At 38.6% G+C, this 17,737-nt stretch overlaps 1 long non-coding RNA gene across 1 annotated transcript in view; it reads left to right on the top strand.

The window, feature by feature from the left end:
* Positions 1-17,472, top strand: part of LOC106865131 (uncharacterized) — a 224,275-nt gene extending 206,803 nt beyond the window's left edge. Inside the window, exons 14-16 of the long non-coding RNA XR_015802728.1 lie at positions 557-645; positions 14,920-15,050; positions 15,425-17,472. This is a non-coding gene — a long non-coding RNA (uncharacterized LOC106865131). The remainder of the gene's footprint in view (positions 1-556; positions 646-14,919; positions 15,051-15,424) is intronic.
* Positions 17,473-17,737: the final 265 nt, after the last annotated feature.

Here is a 17,737-nt window from a genome sequence, read left to right as displayed (position 1 = left end):
GTAAAAGAACTTCCTTCCTGCTCCCCTAAAATGAGAGTGTTTAAAGGAAAATATCAGTGTGGGGAGAATATCCTTCAGATTCCCAATAAATTTCTGTCAGTTCTATCTCAGGAGGAGGCGGTGAAGGCTTTTGTGTTTAGTAATACAGAAATCTGTGGCTATCACATCAACATGTAGAATATAGAGAAAGCAAGACAACTTCTTATTAGAGTAGCTGCTTATGTGGATGGTAAGCAGAGAGAATCTTGTCTCATAATATTCCCATTCTCATTTATAATAAATCAGCTGCTGATTTGGCTGATGAACAGTTTGAGGTACTTTATATTTGATGAAGAAAACCCAATCAAAATACACATTTTAATACATTTCCCGTACTTTTTTCCCCCTTAGTGTTTTTCTCCTTCAGAGATAGAAGTCTGCTTCAACATGTTACAGTACATTTTGATGGCACTGTCACATGAAAAAAACCCCGATAATTTACTGCACAGATTAACAACAGAAGACATGATCTGAACCAAATCAACCCTAATTTTCTCTTTCTCTTTGCTTTAAGCAGAATTAGAACAGCCAATCCTTCCTTGAAAAGCAGTTTCTTTTCCCTGGTCCAGAAAGTATAAAGTGTTTCCCATCTCTGAGGATCCTCAGGTAACTCCATCTTACCACTAAGTATTTGGAAACATCACACTTGCCTATAAAGTTTGTAGCAACATCACATCCTTCTGCCTGTTGCAGACATCTGTCTCATGAGGAACATGCAGCTGCTGAACTGATCTTCCCACAATATCTAGGCCCAAAGTTCATTTCAGCACTCCAGAAGAAAACTGAGGAAAAAATAACTGATTGTCCGTTTTATGTCGCCAGGCAAGAGCAAATATCTATTAATGCTATCTTGAATGCTCTCCCTTTATGAACCTCAGACTGTTAGCTTGTGTTAGATACTCCTGTAAAATGGATCTTCAGGGGTGAAACACTTGGAGTTTCAGTGGCTTGAGAAGGAGAGCAGCCCTTTGCAGCACCATACAGAGACTGATGCACTGCAGCATGCAGAGGCCATTGCTCCTTCTCATCCTGCCTCATCACTGTATCTTCTGCCCAAAGGTGTGTGTACAGTGTGCCAGCATATTTGCACCGTGATACAAGGAGAGACAAGACAAAACATGAGTTGCTTGCAGAAGCCAGGCAAGAGAGGCTCTGACTGAGGTCTGAACTGCATATTGTGTAATTGTATGTTACTCGTTATGACCCTGTGTTTATTGCTTGGTTCAGTCCTACAGCTTTCAGATCACTATGCTGACTTCCAGGAACCTTTAAAAATATTGTTTCCCAAAAGCTGAAGTTAGGCTATTGTCATAGAAAAAATAGCTGTGGTTTATGGTCTTGTTAAATTAAGTTCAGCTTCAGTAAACATGACATGAAATCTGTACAGGACAGCCTCACCAGTGAATAAAAAGGCTTATTCAGCCTAGTCATATATAAATATCAGTAATATAAAATTCTGACAATTGTAAGAGAATTGCATTCACAGAAGCTTTGCACTTTCAGCCTGATGAAAAGTGATAAAACATCAGTCTGTATATAGTTCCATTTTGTCATTTGCTTGTGGAGTACTTCTCCCCCACACTAAAATTAAAATTTAAAAGACTTTCACTTTTGGGGAAAAGAACATCATTGAAGAGAAATTCTCCCTGGCAAATTAATAGATAAGGTCTGCCATGCTAACTCAAAAAAGCAAGCAAAAGGTAAAAATTGAATCTCTTTATCACAGCTGAGTCATTTTTCTAAACTGGGGAAGTGATATGGGATGGAATATATAGGACAGATTCTCTTACAGAAAGTGCTTTTAAACTTTAAAAGATCCATAACTAATATTGGGAATGACAGTCTTCTCTTTTAGATTATGTTGCATTTATTACATTCTACCGGGACTTTATGGAGACTCTCAAGGAATTAAAGTTGTATTTATGATAAAAATATGGAGCTGCTTCTAAATAGCATTTTCATCATATTAACTGTTGCCTAGATAACAGGCATATCTCCTCGAGCACCTCTATTCTGGTTTAGCACTACAGCTTGCAAATTAATACAGTCATTATAAGACAGCAAAGCTATATCACTTACCATTTCATTATTGTTCAAGTCAAAATCCATATTTTTCCAGTTTTCCCTAGGGTTACAAACTGGATAGGGAAACGTTATCATCTTGCAGAATAATCTCTCAAGACTCACTCTCTTTGGTGTTAAGAGGAGCTGTTAATCATATTAGAATAATTTTCATATTAATAGGTCCCGTGTAAAGACAGAGTTAATGCTCTCCTTCTACATTCAATCCTCCAACATAGTTTTATATATATATATATGTTTATATATATATAAATATATATATATTTAAATCTGCTTGGAACTAGATTAGCACAAAAGATATCACGTCCTACTCACTGTATGAATCAGGGTCAAATCAACAGCAAACCCTTAAATTTTTAATCAAAATGGCAATCTGTCATCCCCAGGAGAGTTAAATAACATTTAAGTGAATAACATGAATATGTTTTAGTGAAAAATACATGGGAGAACTTACTGCAGCACACAGAAAACATTCCAGGGAATATCTAGAAGATACTTTAGTCTTTACATGAGAAACTGTGATGCATATCCCCTCTAAACTGAAAATCATCTTTAGACTTAAATTTTGTTTTCTGAGGAATGAATATGCCCTTTATTTTTTGTGATCTCAGATACTGTAAATTTCTGAAAGCTTCTCATAGAATGCTGTACATTTAATAATGTAATGTTACTTAAACTCAGAGAATTTTCTGGTATTTTCCCTTTTTTTACAATCTGCTGACCTGAGTAATGTGATCTGCTCAGAAGAAGTTGAATGTGAATTTAAGAAGCTGTGCACGGGGTCAGGTGTTTGCCTAATTTTGAGCAGCCTGAATGTGAAACAAAGGTGGGTCAGGTCTGCAGAGACTTGGGGGTGACCCAGCTGTTCTCCTACTCTGCCCCTGTGCTGCCCCGGCTCGCTGGGAAGCCTCTCCGTGTGGGAGCTGAGCACTGTGGATAATGAGCCCCATGGAGAGCAGAATGGAGGCTGGAGCACAATTCTGACTTAATGTGGCAGTTTGGCTCCTGAAGCTGGCTGGCTTAGCCCAGGAAGGAGCCCGCTGCCTCTTCCCCAGCAGTGTGGGAAGATGCTCCCTTGGTAAACCTTCACTTGCTGTCAGCATCCGCTCTCCTTTTGCTAAGCCCTTTTGCTGTAATGATGCCACCTCTCTCAAAGTCCTTCATTATTTTCCTCTCTGTCATTCCCAGGGGGTCTGATTAAAATCAGTGGAAAACTCTCTTGGATTTTACTGGCTTTGGTACTCTGGCCTGCTCCTTAATTTGCCTTTCTTTTCTGTTTTTAACTGCTTTTTGTTTAGGCTCACTTCTGCTGTGTTCTAAACACCCCTCATCTTTCCTCATTTTTGTATTTTTGTACTTTTATTCCTATTCCTGACCCGCTCGACAACTGTTAAATTACTTAGGCAGTGAGTAAAATGCAGATTAAAGAAGTGCCTTCAGCTTTGAGCTGAAATGTGTTGACAGGACTCACAAGAGGCCTAGAGGAGACATGGGAGAGTGGCATCATTTTGGGAGAAGAAAAGCTAGAAAAATGACTTTCGTCAGATCTGAGGTCTCACCATGATTCTGTGGCAGCACTCCTGGCTGCCTTAATGAGGTCATGAATCCACTAGCAGTGTGTAGAAACAGTTTTAACTGGTGGTAATTTTAACACTTGTTTAACAAAATTTAAGGCAGCTGGAATGGGGTTCTATCTGCACTATACTGGTGTAAATCAAAAGTAATGTTATTCAAACTTATGTTCTTCTAGAATAGCAGCACTTTAACAGAAATCAGATTCTAAAGCACTCCTGAATTTCAGATATTATACTGTATTTCCATTTATAACCTGACATAATTCCCACACAGCATATGGTATTAATCTGGTGTAAACACCATGTTATGATGATACTCAAACACATACAGCTGACATGAAAATGTCTTCAAGTACAATATTTCCAAAAGCAATTATGTCTATATGGTTGGTAGTTAGTTAGCTTGTGTGAAGTTTTATTTCTTATTCAAATATATATGAAGGTCCACAGGATGAAACAATATGGATGAAAAAAAGAAAAAAAAGGAGATCTTTTTACTTCTTGCAAAACAAGTAAGAAAAAAATCAGTAGTCTACTTATTTTGGCCTGTTGGGCTTTTGTAAGGAAATCTCACCTTCATGTGAACACAAGATTTTTACAGTGTTGGAATTTCCTTTTCTTTGCCTTAGAGGGTAGATATATAGATGAGTGCAAAGAATAGAATGATACAAATTGAAACCGATTATATTTTTGTTAGAAAAAAAGGAATCCAAAATAAATATTTAGGGAAATTTTGCAGTTCTCAGAAAAGGTAATACCCTTGATATGTGAATGCCCCAGACGTCAGTCTCTGCTGGTAACCAAGCATTTTTCAGTGTTCTCTGATGAGAGGGGTGGGACACCAGTACCCCTTGCCCAGGCAGATGCATGTGTGAGATCCTTAAAGAATTGCCTAAAGTTGGAGTTGAGCCAATCATTTTGTCAAAAGGAGGTGAAGAAAAGCATGTCTTTTGGAAAGTAAATGCTTATGGATGGTAATATTTTTTCTTGAACGGTTGCCAGTAGGGCCAGATTTACAGGTAGTGTAATTTTCTAGTGCCATCTCATCCTTTTGAGATAATTTTTTAGGATGGAGTGTAGCTTTTTCACAGATTGCTTCTAGCTCTACCTGCTACCTAGAGTTTCAAAATTTTTAGCCTTTGCTAACCCCTCTTTTTCTTCCTGAGGATCCTTTCTTAAATACATTCCTAAGACAAAGAAAATAAGGCAACCTCAGAATCGCATTCTCATAAGGAACTGCAAGAAACTGCTTAACAACCAGCTCTGCACTCATTAGCTTTAGTATAAATCTGCAATGACTTTATTTTTATTACTTCATACTGGCACTACAGTGAATAACAGTAGGTTAGGCTGTTGATGGCATTGTGAAATGAGCATTTCCATCTCATCCCTATTATCCAAAACAATATCTTATTTTTAAAAGAGGCAGCTAAAAAATTTGCAACGGGACAATAATAAATCTGGAATAGCTCCACTGAAAATTTACGCCAGTGTGACCAAGAATTGAATTTAGCCCACTTTGTTGAATTCCTTTTAATGGTTTCTGCATGTTCAAGCATCCACCAGAGATGAGATGGGAGGCAGCAGGCTCGGCGTTATCTGCGGTGCAGGCAGGACACCCGGGGTGAAAGGGTAACGCTTTATCACACTGCACCACCTGGCCCATCCAACACAATCTGAGCAACCATAATTGTATTGATTACTTCTTGTGCTCATGACTAATGACCTCTAGCTGCAACCTTGCATTTTCTAAATCTTTTATATTCTGATTTAATAATAAGATTTGATTAAAAATTGCCATTAGCCAATGCCAATGATTAGTCAGCAAGACTCAATGCCGCCAAGTTCCAATGAGTTTCATTATTCTGGAATTAAAAAGCACAGAGAACTTCTCTGGGTTAATAATACAATGATTCTGTCTCAATCAGGAATGAAAGAAAACAGCTCTAATATACAAATGCAGCAAAATGTGTGGCTATTACTAATAGCCATATTTTACAGAGAAGTGTTTGAAGAATTAAAGGGACTTTGTCACAGATGGTGGGGACAGTTTGCTTTTGCTTTTTATATTTGATTGGAAAGCCAGTGTCAGATGGTGTGTGAGGGGGCATTTTCCTAAGGAAAGACATTTCTTTTGGTGCAACAAGAAAGTGGGGCTTTTTCAATTTCTCCATGAAAATCCCTGTCACAAGAAAACAAGACAAAGTATATGTTGGCAAAAATGGATTGTGATGGCTTTAGAAAATGACAAGAGGTTTGTCCAGGTTATTTACCTGCTGAGAATATATTTTACTATGTATTTTTTTGCATTTTAAAAAAATATGAATTATTGTTTAAAAGGACGTATTGTCACATCTTTCACAGAAAATAAAAAACTCTGCCATCTTCTTTCAAGTAGGTAAGATATTAAAACACATACTAATTTTTTAGACACGTGGCTAAATCCTGCTGAAGAGTGTTAGGCTAAGGAGAGACTTAAGTGTATATCTAAGAGGTCTGCTGGATCCAAATTGCGGCCTTGATGTTTCTGTATTTGGGGTGCACTAGAGGAGATGCTCTGTGGGGTAAACATCTGCTTTGGGATGTGATGTTCTCTCAAATCCCATTGAAGCTAATTGAGGACTGGGTGACACTGAAGTCAATGAGAGCTGAGTGCACTCAGCACCTTTCAGGTTCAGGTCTCTAAATAATAAAAGACTCTTGAGACACAGTAAAAGCATTTCCTGCCTGTCACACAGGAGCAGGAAAGCTGTCCTGTCTCACTTTCATCCTCCATGTCCCAAACGTGAGTCCCATAAGATTTTTAAGGTATTTGAATAAAGAAATACCATTTTAAAAATACTTTTGCATGCCAAGGTTTTGGTAGAGGGGGAGGCTACAGGGTTGGCTTGTGTGAGAAGCTGCTAGAAGCTTCCCCATGTCCAGCAGAGCCAATGACAGCTGTTTCCAAGACAGACCAACTGCTGGCCAAGGCTGAGCCCATCAATGATAGTGGTGGAGCCTTGCAGATGACATTGTCAAGAAGTAGAAGAAAACCCCACCAAACTGGGGTGCAACAGCTGCTGGAGGAAGGAGTGAGAATATGTGAGAAGAACAACCCAACATACCCCAAGGTCAGTGCAGAAGAAGGGGGACAGGCTGTGCCCCTGCAGCCCATGGAGGCTCAGGAGGCAGCACAGACCCACTTGCAGCCCATGGAGGAGAAGGGGATGCCTGAAGGAGGGTGTGACCCCATGGCAAGCCTGCACTGGAGCAGATTCCTGCCAGGACCTTGTCCCTGTGGAGAAAGGAGTCCATGCTGGAGCAGGTTTGCGGCAGAACTTGTGATCCTGTGGAGTACAGTCTGGAGCAGCCTGTTTCTGCAGGAGTGCACCCCAGGAAAGCATGCTGGAGCAGTTCATAAACAACTGTAACCCACGGGAAAGATTCATGTCAGAGAAGTTTGTGGGGACTGTCTCCCGTGGGCTGAGGGGGAAGGGGCAGAAAGGACAGCCTGTGATGAACTGACCACAGCCCCATTCCCCATTCCTCTACACTATTGGGGTGGAGGAGGCAGAGAAATCAGGAAAGAAGCTGATTCTGGGAAAAAAGGAAGGTTAGGGGAAAGGTGTTATAAAATATGAGTTTATTTCTCCATGGTTTGATTTGTAATAAACTAATTTCCCCAAGTGGAGTCTGTTTTGCCAAAGATGGTCACTGGTGAGTGATCTCTCCCTGCCCTTATCTTGACCTATGAGCCTTTCATTATACTATCTCTCCTCTTCCCAGCTGAGGAGGGCAGTGATAAAGCAGCTTTGGTGGGCACCTGGAACCCAGAAAAGGTCAACCCACCACAAATCTTTTGTCACCTTCAGGAGCATAATTTTTAAGCATTCTTTGTTAATAAAGTTTGCTATTGGCAACTCTTGTTTTCCCGGCTTATTATAAGTGCCTTTAAAATGTTTCCATTAATTAAGGCTGCTTTTATGGACTACATCCATTTAGTAAAATTGCAGAAAGAAGTGCTGCCGACACATCTGCCATTGACTTCTGTTTGCTGAGCATTTTATACCCCCGTGAATAGCACAGTGGGGAGAGAAAGCCTGTGAAAGAGAATGAGAGAAAGTGGTGATTTCTGTCCAGCAAAACATGGAGGTCAGGAGAGACTCAGCTGATTACATACTCATGTTTTCCAGGATTTCACGAGGAGAATGGAAAGTTGGTTAAGCTCTGGTTACAACAGAATAGCTCTCTTAAAACATACATGAAATACTCAGAAAATAAAAATGCATAAAATGTCAGTCTGAATATATGAGATTGTGTTTTGTGGGATCAGGCAGGAAGGAGGTTGATCTGATCATCTCTGTATTAACTTACCGAGGTTTTTATACACCCTCAGCTGACAGCATTACTAGCCAGATTATAATTATAATTACCTTGGCTTCATCTCAGTGTTTATCTGCCATGACACCCACCCAGCCACCTGCCTGCTATTAATTCATTCAACACTAACTTCATCTTTTTTTCCTTTTATCTTGTTTTTTTCCTGTTATCCTTACTTTAAAAAATGTGTCCGTTATTAGAAACAAACTAACACAATATTTGTTTGTCCATGACATCATGTATTCCTTTGTTAAAAAAAGAGAAAAAACCAATCCAGAATTCTTCAGATTATAAAAATAACCTGTTTGTATTTTATAGTGAAAACTGGAAAGATCTGGCATTTGACTCAAAAACTCAGAACAGCTGATAATCTTCTTTAAATTGAATCTTTTTTTTCACCCATAATACTGCCAGATATTCAAATAGGAGGAAATTCATGACAAAGGGCAATAAGCACGATACACAGTTGGCTTGTAGGATTCCACTGTGGTGCAGTTCTGTATGAGTGCTGGATATTTGTAGGCTGTTGCTGCTCCTGAGGCGTTGAAGTTTTTCCTTTGTTCTGACAGAAAATTGAATGTCCAACTCTCTTGTAAAATGATGCTTAAAAAAATAAAGAAAAACAGTAGAACTTGAAAGAACAGCCATGCCCACCGTGCTTAAAGCCTTGGAAAGACTTAAGACTGCGTTCTGCAATGCTGTTTATGGGACAGAAAGCACTTCTCCTCAGTACAGCAGGAACCATGAACTGGTGCTGTTGTGTGGATGTCCTTTTGGATGCTTGGTGAGTGGTAGATTGAAGAACACATTGTAATGTGTCAGAGGAAGCTAATTATAATAATGGCTTGGGGTCAGGTAAATGCTTCACTATTTATCTGACCCAACCACTGTTTATTATACTCCTTGTGTCAACATATTTTTACAGAGGGAAAATTAGCAACTAATTAATTTAATTTCGGGAGTTAATGCCACTGTAAAGAAAAAAAAAAAAAGCAAGGTTTATACTGAATAGTGATGTTTCTAGAAGAGAGCATTATAAACATTGAATTGAAGGGTCATTAAAAGCAGCTTTGAACTGAATAATGTAAAGGTCTTCTGCAATCATTCATCAAGCATCAGTTTATCAAACTGCGCTTAAGTATCTGGTCAAGTCTTGTTCAAATCAAAAGCACCTGTTTAAATGCTTTCTGCACTGGGTTTTTAGACCCTGCTCAAGCAATATTTCTGACTTTGCTGAGCCTTCTTCCCTGGAGAAATGTGTCAAGCTGAAGGCCTAATTGCTCATATTCCTCTCTCATCTGTTGATGCTTCTTTTTCCAGTGGCATTTCTGCTCTCTGTCAGTTAAAAGTTTGGAAATGCCAGATCTAAGACACTACTCAGACCTCTGTACATGTTTTGGGGGCAGAGTTTAAGCAAGTGAAAGAAGGGAATTTTCTGAGGGTGTATTATTATATTTTTCAGCTTCCTAAATTAGGCAAGCCACTCTCTAGCAGTGGTTCCTGATGTGTTTCAGCCAACACATTCTTCCCTTAGCATTAACCCACAAAGGCACAGTAACACCTTGTATATATGGAGACAATAATTTTTAGCATTTTTACAGTAATTTTAATGTGAAAACTTTAAGTGCTTTAGGACCTACTGGAGCTGGAGGTTTTTTCATCTTTCCTTCTTTCTATCTTATTTTCCTCATCTTGCCATTCCCATCTTTCCTCTCCTCTATCCTTGTATTCTTAGATGAGGTCAGTACTGGAGAAGCTTAGGCATACTTTGCCTGGTTTCTGGATGATTTCTTTGCTTTCACTCCAAGCTGTGTGGGACAATGAAATCTCTTCTTCCCCTGAAGGCCGTAAGAGAGCCCCAGTGTGTCCCAGCTGGATCCCCATTCTTAGTGAGTGAAGGTCCAGGGCTCCAAAGCATGCTGCAGGCTGCAGCTGCTGAGCAGTTTTCTACAGTTTAAGTAGCCAGCCCCAGGAGATGTAAAAAATCTGTGACAGAGCTTAGAAAACAACCCAGATGTCTTAGCTGTTCTTCCTAGACATTCAACAGCTTTCACTCTCAATGTGCAATCAATGATTGCTGGGATTTTTATCTCACCTTTTAAAATTCTGGACCATTGCATGCAGGAATCATTATTTTTAGACTTACTTTTCTAATGATAAATTCAAGAAATACTTTAATCTTTGTGATTATCAGAACACAGCTATCAGTCTAAAATTTTATTCAGTCCTGTGCTGATTTGGCACTGTGGCTGGCCTGGCTCTGTCTTCAAAGTCATCTTTTGTGTCAGATAGCAACTGCTGCAAGGGAAGTATGTGCAGCTACAGCTTTCAGCAAGGCATTGACAGCTCTGAGGCTGGGGACCAAGAGGGCAATGCATAGATCTTATGATCTTCCTCATCTCGTTGAAAAAGGTCACAGAAGTCATCAGATTGACTGCAGAACATTCCCTCTGAGCAATGCACCTTTTGTACTGCAGAGATGCTGCTATTTTTGAAGCCGTGGTCCATGTGGAACACAAATCTTTCTTTAGCATGTATATCAATGCATCACAAATGCCCTCGGGGACAGGGAGAGGCTTCCTGTTCAGTGCGGTATTTCAACAAAATATTCTAAATTTGAGTAATGTAAAATAGGCAATAAAATCCATTGCTTGATTTTGTTCCTTCTTTCCAAAGGCAAGCCAAGGAAAAGAGGTATGGAGATCTTTGATTGTGGTCAGCAAATGTTCTTTTTTCTTATAAAGAGGTAATAAGAAAAAGATTGATATAATTCAAACCTTTGGATTCTTTCTCTACATTGCAAGATCATCAGGTTAAAATGGGCCAGGGAAGAAGGTGGTGTAGGAACAGGACAGAATACCACAGACCATGTGTTTTAGAGGAGAGCTTTGAATGTGTCCCATGTCCTCTGCTTTTACTCCATGAGTCTTGTATAAAATCTGTATTGTACAAAGATCACTCTGTACAAAGTATGAAGGATTTAATGCAGTATATAATACCCTTGTTCAAGAAGTATCTGCAAAAGGGTGACCTGTCTAACAGACAAATATTACATTATATACTTTATAGGGATAGAAAATGGCCCTTCATTTCAGACATGGAATGGGACTTACAAAAGGAAAAACTGCTAAAAAATGTGCAGATCCAAGAGCTTTTTCTTCTGCATTGTCAGAAAACCTTTTTGAATCACAAATATTTTCCTGTTCACCTGCCCTTTGGAAATACTTGATGAATAGATCAACCCTCATCCTGCATGGGTATTTGTTGTGTCTCACTGTAGGTTGGCTAGCAAGTGTCCCTGCCACAAACAGGTTTTCTGTCTTCAGACACTGGCCCTGGCCCCTGGCTGATGCAAAAATCCCAGTCCTGCTAATCACCTGCACTGCACATGAAGGGGAGGAGAGATCTTCCTGCAGGCCTGATCCTGCAATGACATCACATAGTAGTCATGAATGACCATCAAAAATGACTGTTTAGCTCAGTCTCTTGTCGCTGAATGAACACCATGAAGACTCAATAAGGCTGAGCTTTGTTACTAGGCTTGTTTGATCATCAATATGTGAATACTCAGAGGTGTGAATAAACCCAATATGGGAGGAAAAAACCTTACCAAACAAATTATACTTAATGCCTAAAACACGCTTGCTGTGTTTTAGATACAGCATTATGAACTTTCTTTACAGCATTTAAAATCCATTTAACATTTGATGTCTATTTACATAGAAACTAGAAGAAAAGCCCTCAAACTTTTTCTGATTTCTGTGGCTTTTCTACAGCCTCTAAATTTTATTTATGAGTAGGTCACCTTATCAGTCAATGTTTCATTAATAATATAATTTTTACAACCATTTTTTTGTATGGTGAGCTTCTGGAAAGCATGGACTTTTGTCATGATATTGGAAGACTTAGAAGATGCACAGTTGAGTATGAACCTTCAGGCATGACTAGAATAAAAAAGAAATAATAGTAAATGATTTTTAGCCATTGTTTTAGGCTGTGGGAAAATGTGCAGGAAAAAAATCATGCTAAACTGACATGTTAAAGCACTGGAAATTGACCCAGACAAAGTTCTCAAAATCAAGATAAGCCAAGGCTGTTGCTGGTTACTTCTTAATTAACTAACTGAAGCATACACAGCCAATAAAATCTAACTTTTGCAAGGCAAATAACCCTGGACTTTTATGGATGTCAATAAAATGAATGTTGTCTGGAAGATATTCATTAACCAAGGGAAGATGTCTGTAGAGGCTATGGTCCAGAAAGTTGGTGGATTTAATGACACAGGCACAGAAGATTGTGTAATAAAATGAGTGGAGCCGGTAAAAGAAAAGAAGTAGCATTTCTTCAGTGTGAATATATTTCATTAAACCAACAGTAAATTGCGTGGACTTTTATTGTTTCTGGTCTACATTAGGCAAGGTCTGTCTAACGTTAGTGTGTCTACCCATTCATTTTCAGAGCAGTAAGACTGGTTTACTGTTCTTTACAAGCTGAAGAGTAGATGACTAAAATATAGTTGGATGCCTATTGTGCATGTGGGAAGATGAAGAAAAGCATTTGTGAAACAGCAAAATCTCACAAATGTCTAATACCCCTTTTCTCCTGTTTGTAATTACATGGTTAAACAAGAAAAATGGGAATGCTTACCTTTTCAGACGTGGTTTATTCCTACCCTGACAGTGTTCTCCATGCAATTTGGAAACATCTTTGTACTGTGACAGGAAGGAAGGAAGGAAGGAAGGAAGGAAGGAAGGAAGGAAGGAAGGAAGGAAGGAAGGAAGGAAGGAAGGAAGGAAGGAAGGAAGGAAGGAAGGAAGGAAGGAAGGAAGGAAGGAAGGAAGGAAGGAAGGAACTAAATTCTAAATTTCTGGATAATGAAAAGGATCAGCATAAGGAGAAAAATGAAAATGACAGTGTGGTCAAGAGTAGCATTATGTATACTTACTCTGGTGTCAATTCAGAGCCATGTGTGCCTCTGCTCTTTGTCAAACTGTGAGGGGGTTGTGACCTCCCCTGTACTGGCTGCCTTTTAGAAACCATGGTGTCCTGAAGCAATATGATGACTAAAGCTGTTTCTCCAGGGTGTAGCTGCTTTGTGATTTGATAGCTCTTCAAGTGATCCATGAGGACCATGTGACTCAATATGTTCCAGTGGCTATGTGGTTATTGTGCAAGAATGATGGTTACATCTGGCTCTTTTTGCTTATTCTTGCCCAAAGACCTGAGAAGATAAGAAGTGGACACTGCATGTTTCAATATGAATCAAGCAAATGCAGCTTTATTGCTCTCTTCTAACCCTAATATACAATTTCTCTACCCCTGCATGTGATCACTCAGCTTGTCATTGGTAGAAGCCTTCTTGCAGGAGGCAAATGTGTGTTTTTCTATTTTTCATTGGCTTCAGAGTTTCTTGTCATTCACCTATCACCTTCAGCTCTTCTTGTCTTGCCCCTTATTTTCCTGTTAGGCCACAGCTGTTCTTCTTATCTCTCTTTGAAGGTGATTTCAAGGGCAAAGCTGCAGGCCTAGCTCAGGCTCATAAAAGTGTTCATATGCCTTTCCTGGCTTGTTCATTACATGCTCATTTTCCTCTAAAAACATTCCCACAAAAGACCTCCTTGTTCTGTGCAAAGGGTGCAACATTTTAACTTCCTTTTCCAGTTTTATTGTAAGGTAAGCCATTAGCAGATCCAGGACAAGAACCAACATCTCATGAATTTCATCACCACCACCTTCAGTGTCTTTTACTGCTTCCCAGTTGTTGGCTGAGCTGCTGGTCCATGCTTCCTTGTATGGACCAAATAATTTTTTAGACCAAAAAATGTCTAGATCCTGGAGTCTTCAGTACTTAGTTACCTGGTGCCTCATGTGTCATGGAAAAAAGATAGTTTGGCATACCATCGTGTAGCTATCCATTTTGTCTCCAAATAAAATGAAAAAAGGCTGGAAAAAGCCCAAGAAGATCAAGTAAGTTCAAAATATGGGCTAATCATCACCAATAGATTTGATATGATTAGTATTTGGGCTTACATTTTTGTATCTTTAGATAAAAAGATCCCACAATAAATATGCATGTAAACGGCATGTAGGTACTGAGATAGCAGAGAAAACAATGAAAATTAATTATTTTTCTAACTGACTAATTAATTTAATCTAAATTTTTTTTAAGTCTCCCCAGTCTATTTTACCTTCTCCTGTAAATGGACAATATCTGGCAGAATTTGGGGACTATGAGAAAACTAAAAGTAGATTCTGCATTGGATGACAAAAGGCTTGTATGAATTTTCAGATGAAATGTGCAGAGCTATGGAACAGTTAAATGAATGTTAAATTTTTTGCCTGGTTCTTATCTGGGAAGTCTTGTGTCTAGGCTATCAAACAGTCATTTAAAATCATACATTATCCTTTTGATGGCAAAGTGGGAACTTAGTTGAGCTTAAGCTTTGCATCACAGGATCAGTAAAGTTATGCATCCAAAAAAAAAAAAAAGGAGAAAACAGTAACACTTCAGCCCTGAAAAACTGTGTTTGGCTATTTCTCTTTTGCAACTCCACAGCTGTTCTACTACCTGTAATTGGAATGCCAAGATGAATACTTGTTTTAATCGGGGTGGGTAAACATTGATGGAAATTGTATAATATTCTGAAAGAGCAGAGAGAATGTTTTAGTTACTATAGTAGGTCAGATTTAGGATCTGCTACTGAAATTGTACTCTGCACATGAGTAACTGCTCCTTTGGTGTGATTCAGTTGCTAATTGTTTAGCTCTGATAACCCTAATATTTACAGTTTAGAAGCCTCTCTGGAATCTGTTATTTTTACACTGGCACATAAAAAACTTCTTGAATAAATCTTGACTGCAGGCATGAGATGCTCTTCAGACTGTCCACAGTGGTGTCCAGTTTGGTGGCTGTGGCTGCTGTTTCCCCACGAGTGAATGGAGACTCAGGATGTGACAGCAGGAAGCAGTGATGCCTCGCCAAACCCTTTAGAGGTAGATGCTCTAGATGCTCTGGCATTTGAAATTCTAATACAGGCTACCAGAATATGGTCACATTTCATTCCTTGATACAAATGAGCCTACATCAGAACTGTGGTTTTGGAACTGTCATATTTGAAAGAATTTATTGAAAATACCTTAAAAATAGGACCAAATGTATTTTGATATGAAGAACTAAAACGTCTTGTTCAGTTTTCTCCAATCATTTCTCCAAGCCACTGATTCAAGAAAAAAAGATTATCCTTTGCTCTCCTCAGCCTCTAAGGAATTCATATTAATTTTTAGTTAATAGCTGAAGCACCAGTGCAAATGTGAGTTGTGTCCCTGCATCTATTAGGATATAAATACCTGTCCTTTTTCTCTCCTAGGGGTCACTCTGTTTTAAAAGAGGCAATGGTACATTTAACATCCAAGCTGCCATGAGTGGAAGACTAAATACAGATGAAGAAAAGTCTTCCAGTTCTACTCTCATAAAGTTTAATTTTCTGATATTTTTGTGATGAAGCTGAAAATGAAAGAATTGCATGTCTACCTTTTGAATGGAAGCCACAATCAGAGCAAGACATGTGCTGGCTACACAAGCAACTCTATTTCTCCTTGGTTTAGCCTCTTCATCTTAAGCTGGAGGCAAAAAAGCAATCATAGAATACTTGCAGAAAATTAAAAGAGCTTCCAAATTAATTCTTGGTCAGATCAATGGAGTATTACTTAGCCCAAATTATGTTTGTGTGAAAGATCCCACTAATGGTCATAGGTGAGGTTTCCAGTAGTACATCTTTGGAACTTTGAGCCTACTTTACCTTCTTTGAAAGGTGAGATGTTTTGGGTGATAATGTTATTTCTTATTTAGGCAAAAAAATCCTATTGTGTGCTTTTAAATCTTTCTTCTTAGTGAAACTCTTGAATGCATATTGATTCTCTTGCTTTTCTCAGAGGTGAAGGTGTTCTTGTTCCTTGAACCTGAAACAATAGTTTAGTAACCACGATAGTCTCAGGAATATAAACTGAATTGGGTATTTAAAGACAGATATGTATCTTGTATCAGATCAGTGGCTTCTCAGGCCATGACTGAACTTCTGGCTGTTGCAACTTTGCACCCCAGTTCAAGATGTATCTGGATTCTTTGGATGCTGCCATGATTCAGTGTGGTACAGAGACTGAAAAGCACTTCATATTAACCACTTTATTTTAAGGCAAAGAGCTCTGCAAGCTCTTCAGAGCTGTCCTGCCAATTGGCATTGTCTTTTTCTATTCCTGTGCCTTTCCTAAAGCACAGATCATCTCCTCAGACCCCAGTGCTGACACCACTAAATTTTTGGTGGTATACATATCCACTTTCTTATTCTTTATTACAGAACATGTAAGCATTATCTCTGTTATTTTCCAGACTGCTTTAAGAATTACTCTAAACATTGTGAGAATTAGCATTATTTTTTGGTGCAGGACTGGTGACAGTTATTTCTGTACAATTTTATACAAGAAACTCAGATCGGTATTACATTTCACATGAGACCACCATGTGTCTCTTTAATGATCCACATTTAGTTTGTCTAAGGTACCTGTTACTAATAAATATTAATAACCTGTCAGTCCTTAGAAGTTTTGTCTCCATAACTGGTCAATTAGTGTCTTGATAAGAAAATCTAAATGGTTTATGTTTTTAAAAAAGTCAATAAAATAAAAACTTTTTACCTTTTCATATTATGTAGCCATCACTTATTAGCAAATATATTATCCTTCGAAACCTGAAGAAGTATGATTTAGTTATCAACACACATTTTAAAATAATTGTGACTGAAATGTCCTCTTTAGTTCATACATTTAGGGATACATCTGCAGCTTGACCTCACCATGTCTTTTTCTATATTGAGTTAGTTTTGATGTTTTAATAGGCACAATATTACAACTTCACACTGTGGCATAATATTTTCCCTTCAATTTGATACACATAGGCAACACAAGGGACTGTTTGTTATCTTCCATGTGTAAGAACAAGTGCAACATAAGATAAAGCTGGAAGCAAAAGGCTTAGGTAGTAAAACATGTTTTCTCCCTTCTGTTTTTATCCTGATGAAGTTACAGGAAAAATATACAAGTTATTTGTTTGTTAGGTTTCCAAGCTGCCAATATGTACAGTAGAGAAAAAAATAAATCAAATTTCTGACAGGTGCAGAAAGAGAAAGCTCTGAGGCAAACTTTGGCTCCCCAGGGTATTTAAAAAATTTTCCTCTTGCCAGACCCAAAATAAAATTCAATCTCTATGTCCAAGAAAATAAACAGTTCTGTTGACTTGCTAGATATCAGGACTTGTCTTGGAGATTTTGTGAGATTCATGTAGATGAAATTCAGGTGGGTTTTTTGTTTGGTTTGTTCGTTTGTTTTTGTCATAGATTCTGTATTGAAACAATACAGTTGTGGGAGAAAGGTAACATCACATTTTTGAAAATAAAGACTTTTAACTTATGGCATCTGATTTACACAAGCTGTTCTAGTGATGCCTGAGCTTGAGCTCAGGTGCTTGAAGCTTGAGCAAGAGTGTTTCACTTCTTTCACCCCCTGTTGTCTTGATTGGTGCTGTTTCCTGTCTTCCAGTCCCTTCCCAATTAGCCTTTCCTTCCAAATAATGGCGAGAAAAAGTTCCAGTCCAAACAAAACTGCCTAAATATGTGTAATTTGTGTGA

This window comes from Sturnus vulgaris, chromosome 3, assembly GCF_052056855.1.
Source record: "Sturnus vulgaris isolate bStuVul1 chromosome 3, bStuVul1.hap1, whole genome shotgun sequence".
Lineage (NCBI taxonomy): Eukaryota > Metazoa > Chordata > Aves > Passeriformes > Sturnidae > Sturnus > Sturnus vulgaris.
This window is presented reverse-complemented; position numbering and strand designations above follow the sequence as displayed.